Source organism: Sorex fumeus, unplaced genomic scaffold (assembly GCF_029834395.1).
Source record: "Sorex fumeus unplaced genomic scaffold, SorFum_2.1 ptg000122l, whole genome shotgun sequence".
In the NCBI taxonomy this organism is placed as follows: domain Eukaryota; kingdom Metazoa; phylum Chordata; class Mammalia; order Eulipotyphla; family Soricidae; genus Sorex; species Sorex fumeus.
Genome location: NW_026606179.1, coordinates 29947857 through 29952995, shown reverse-complemented (window position 1 = coordinate 29952995; position 5139 = coordinate 29947857). Strand labels below are relative to the sequence as shown.

The 5139-nt window shown below is 41.2% G+C and overlaps 1 pseudogene; it reads left to right on the top strand.

Moving 5' to 3' along the window:
- The first annotated feature begins 4687 nt into the window (after window positions 1-4687).
- On the top strand, window positions 4688-4797 carry LOC130044615 (uncharacterized; annotated as a pseudogene).
- Window positions 4798-5139: the final 342 nt, after the last annotated feature.

The following is a 5139-nucleotide window of genomic DNA, read 5'->3' as shown; positions in this document are numbered from 1 at the left end:
AAAAATTGTGGTTCCAGGCATAAAATTTGAGCCTCCTGAATGCAAAGCATGCACTCAGTCAGTTGAGTTATCTCTCCTCTTACTTTCACCACCCATTATGTGATCTCTCATATGAATAAAACCTATTTTTCTCTGTTCTGTATGCATCCTGAGCAATGTTATAACTTTCCAAGTCTTTAATCAAATAATTATGCAATGGATGCCCAAATATTCAGCAGAGCCTTTACTCAACTCTTTACTCATGTTCAGCAGCCTTTGCTACCTCTCGTGTGGATACTTTCAATATGACTTAAGCAGAACAAGTCCAGAATTAGGCACGTACTTTCTCTACCCACACTTCTCTAACTCCAATAGCCTTGAGAAATGGCACTACCACCCACATAATCTCTCAAGTCAATAATTTATGAGTCAGTTGCTATTGCTCTTCATTCACAGCCCTAGTAATTCAGTATCTTAAATATCTCTCAAATGTATTTCCTTCTTTTCACCCATTATAATATGCTGGTTACTTCACCATTTATGGTCTAAAATATTTCAATAAACTTTATATTGATTAGGGATGAGTTGTAAGAGATAGAAATCACTTTATTTTTTAGGAATTTACTTTAGGAAACAATGAACTCACACTATCTTGGAAGGATTGAAAGACTCTGAACTCTGAACAAATAACATTCAGAGCAATCCCACTAATCCCTTCTGAGTCAGGGAAGCATCTTTGAACTGTTGACTTATAGAACATTGTGTTAAAGTGACCCAGGGCTCACAAATCCCGCAAAGTGTCCTACTCTTATCGTTTTATTGGTGACTGACATTGGGCTGTGGTTTTTGAACAAGTCAATGTCTACAACCAAGCTAGATTTCTGGGACCACTTTCTGAATCTCCTTTTTGCATCAATTGATGGAATCTTGGCTACTCCAAACCTGAGCTGGACAACCTGCTCTTCTGTAGCCTGTTTAGTATAAGAAGGTACATTTGAGGAAGTCTGAATTGGAAACACTGAGCCAGCCAACTCTTGTTTCAACCCATTTTCTCATTAGTTTCTTCATTTCTTCTTTTTCGTTCTAGCAATTTCCCTCTCCACTCCCAGTACAATGCTTTTACAAGTACAAAACAGATCAAGAAGTCCTCTTTAGAACTCATTGGCTAAAGTGATGCAATTTCCCACTGCTTTGAAAATATGATCTAAATTTTTCATAGTGGCCTAAAAGGTCATACATAGTGTTTATAGTGTGCTGACTATGTGCCAGGCACTGTACTAAGTGATTTTTGTGATTAACTTTTCGGCATCACCATTTTGAAGGTCATGCAATCAGACATTCTGACTCCATGGCCTGTGCACTTAGCTCGGGATGACCCAATCTCCATTAAGAGAGGTCCTGGCACTCTCTCTGGTCTTACTTCTTACCACTCCCTCTCTCAATCCCTGTAATTGTCCATGCTGGCCAACTTCAGCGGGGATGTTATGCTTTCTCTTACTGCCAAACTTTTCCTTATGTATGCTTTCTTTCCATCTTATTCCCTATCTCTTGTCAGCTTATACTTCAGAACAACTCATCCAATACCTATTCCTCTAAAAAGACTCTGCTGATCCTGGAGAGGACACCAGGTCTTCCAATTACCTCCACTCCCATCTCCTCTTGTTCAGCACTTCACACACATGGAATCACTTGCTCAACTATCAGTGGCTCTTGCTGCTGTTCTCCCCTTTCCATACATGAAGACAGTTATTCTACCTGAAATATTCATCACTTCTACATCAAAATTCTAGGCCTAGAATTTTCCTACCAGAACACATGAAAAATATTTATAGGTTAACATAAATAAATGTTAGCTTATTAATATACAAAGAAGGGTAAATAGATGTTTAAATGTTATCTGCAAGAAAAGTGACAAAATAAAAGAGTTTTAACAAAACTTATGAAGACATACTCATTAAGGAAACAAGAGTCATTAAGGAAAGTAAGGAGTATTTGGTGGCCTCATCAATCTTCCAGGTTAATTTAGGTGCCGAATGCAGAGCTGAAGGGCATGGGACAGCAGCATAACTGATCCCAGCCTCAGGCCTATTTCTCACTCTGTGTCCACTTGGGAATCCAAGCCAAACCCTCCAGGATTAGATCTAAATCCAGTATGACACTATTTTAGGCCCACAGGAGATTAAATTTCCAGGAGGGTGGAATGGGGTAAGTCTGCATATATGTGGATGTGACAAAGAGAGACTTCAGCATCTCAGAGTCAAATAGGGGCCCCTCAGGTGGTGCTCCTATATAACTGCAGAAGTGCCAGGAGTTCCCGCAAATTCCCAGAATGAAAGGTACAGAAAGAACTCAAAGTATAGAGGTCTGTGTATAAAGAGGAGGCTTGACGGCAGGCTACATATAGTACCTATGCAATAGTCCCCATGAAAACACCAATTAAGTCATTAAACCAGGTCAGCCACCCAAGAACAATACAAAAGAACAGCATTTTGACTGTTATGAGCTTCATAGCCAAAATAGCTTCAGAAAATTACAATGTCCAAAAGAAAGAAAGGAGGATGGGAAAAGAGGAAATAGCTTTGAACTTACAAAATATTTACCCAATAGAGACCCACCGTAGAACTGTCCTATAGTACTGTCCTCTGGTTGTTCATTGATTTGCTCGAGCAGGCACCAGTAACATCTCCATTGTGAGACTTGTTGTTACTGTTTTTGGCATATTGAATGCACCACGGAGAGCTTTCCAGGCTCTGCCGTGTGGGTGAGATACTCTCAGTAACTTGCTGGGCTCTCTGAGAGGGATGGAGGAATTGAACCTGCTTTAGCTGTGTGCAAGGCAAATGCCCTACACGCTATGCTATTGCTCCAGCCTAATAGAGACCCAATAAACTAAAAACAAATGAATAACAACAACAACAAAACAAATAATGACCAAAAATCTCTTTAAATAACTGTACTTGTAGAAATCATTGCTGTTCAACTTTAAAATGTGTCATTGATTTGTTCTGATCCCAATCTACTGATAATAATACTCATGCTCCTAAAATGCCTTGGGTACTCACTGGGTCCTGGTAAGTTTCCCTTAGATATATCCCATTTTAAACCAATGGTTGCTTCTGGATCTGCCCTGATGGTTACTATAATTGCACAGCGGTAGGGCGTTTGCCTTGCACGAAGCCAACATGGCCGACCTGAGTTCGATTCCTCCGCCCCTCTCAGAGAGCCCGGCAAGCTACTGAGAGTATCTCGCCGCATGGCAGAGCCTGGCAAGCTCCCCATGAAGTACTCGATATGTCAAACACAGTAACAACAAAGTCTCCAATGGAGATGTTACTGGGCCCGCTCGAGCAAATCGACGAACAACGGGAGGGCCTTTACCTTTACCTTTACCATTTAGCAATAACCATCAGGAAACTTTGAAAAAGTGGGCTTATTACTTATACGATGTGGAAATTACACAGCGCATGAGGGCCAACGTAGGGATAAAGAAAGAGCACTGACTGGCCCAGAGATTTGCTTTTATTGGGAGATCTTGGAAGATTAGGGGTTCCTGAGATTACTTTTTATTAGTAACTTCAAAATCTGAGGGTATGATTTTAAAGCCAGAAAAGAGAAGCAAAAGAATTAGAATGGAAAGGGAAAGCTAAGTCAATCAAACTGAGCAGCTATTTGATTTCCTCAAGATTTGTAACATCGAGAAGCTTGAGGGGGTAGACAATCAGGTACCTATCTTGGCTGACTTGGTAACTGGCCAAGTGTTCACCAGCTGTCTTGGATGTGGACACCTTTTTGATATGGTCATCAAATAGAAGCCAATTGCAGGAACTTCCACCCCTTCTGTCTTTCTAGACCATTCCCTATAGAGGAGACTGGAGTGCTCTGGGTCTGCTAGTGCCAGGGTAGCTGATGACAGCTACAGGGTACACACACCTCTCAGGACTCAGGGCTAAATTGCTGAGATATGTCCCAGGTCAGCATAGTCACTATAGGGATTTAGCGAGAAACCACATGGATGGGCAGAATTAATCTCTTGACTCTACCTGGATAATCTGGTTACTAATGACACAACAGATTTTCAATCTTCAGATTAAGTTCTTCCTGCAGCTATGAAGCAGGTAGGCAGATAGGGGCCCCTAGCAATGATTTTCAGGAAGTAATAAAACCAAGATAAGATATAATGAAAAGAAGTTACACTTTTACTAACTCCAAAGCAAGAAGACCAGACTCCCTTTAGAGATGTGGATTTGAATACTGCAAATAATGTTTTTGTGCTTTTGTATCATTACTTTTTCGGAACCACACCACATGATACTGGGGTAGTGTTGAGCAGAGCTTCCATTGATGCTCAGGAAACCATGTGGTGCAGGGACTGAACCTAGGTCCCTGCATGCATAAGCATATGCTGAGTCTGTTGACGTCTGTCTCTTAAGCCAGCACCAACCCAGAAAAGGAACAAAAGGTCACAATAAAGAATATGAAAGACCACCAAAAGTTCAAAGCCATTTTCCACTGGCAGCACACGAGTAGCAGATTCATATTTATTACATAAAAAGCCCTAAACAGGGTCAGTTTGGGGAAGACCCTTTAAAGCCAATTTTGCAAAAGCAAGCAGTTTGCACATTGCCATTCTGGGGTTGGCCACATGCCTACTTGGTATGTATTCTTCTTTTATTTTACAAATGAGTTGCCATCTTTTTCCTTTTCTGTCATCGCTTCTTGGCCTTTTGGCTAAGATCAAATATAGTATCTGTTCTTATAAGTTTAATATCCCTTTCTCTTATCTCATGTTTCCTAAATCAATCTGTTTTACTACACTATTCTCTTCTTCCTCAAACTCTTTCCCGGGAGAGTACACAACATACCTAGGAAACCTTGGTGGCAGACTCTTTTTTTCTGCAAAGAGCAATTCCTTACTCCTACTTGAGACCACAGACCCCTGTAAACTCAGATGGAGATGACCAGATCCGATGTCCTATAGATTAAGTGGATCTCAGATTGCAACCTGGTAGCTGCCTGGTAGGGCTGATGAGACTCTAGTGTTGACTCCATGCAGGTGCTCCTACAGACTTTCACCAGTCCTGAGCTCCAGGCACTTCCCCAGAAAGATAGAGATGAGTTAAGCAGACAGGCAGTAGCCCTCTCTCTATCAAAGAGAGCTGC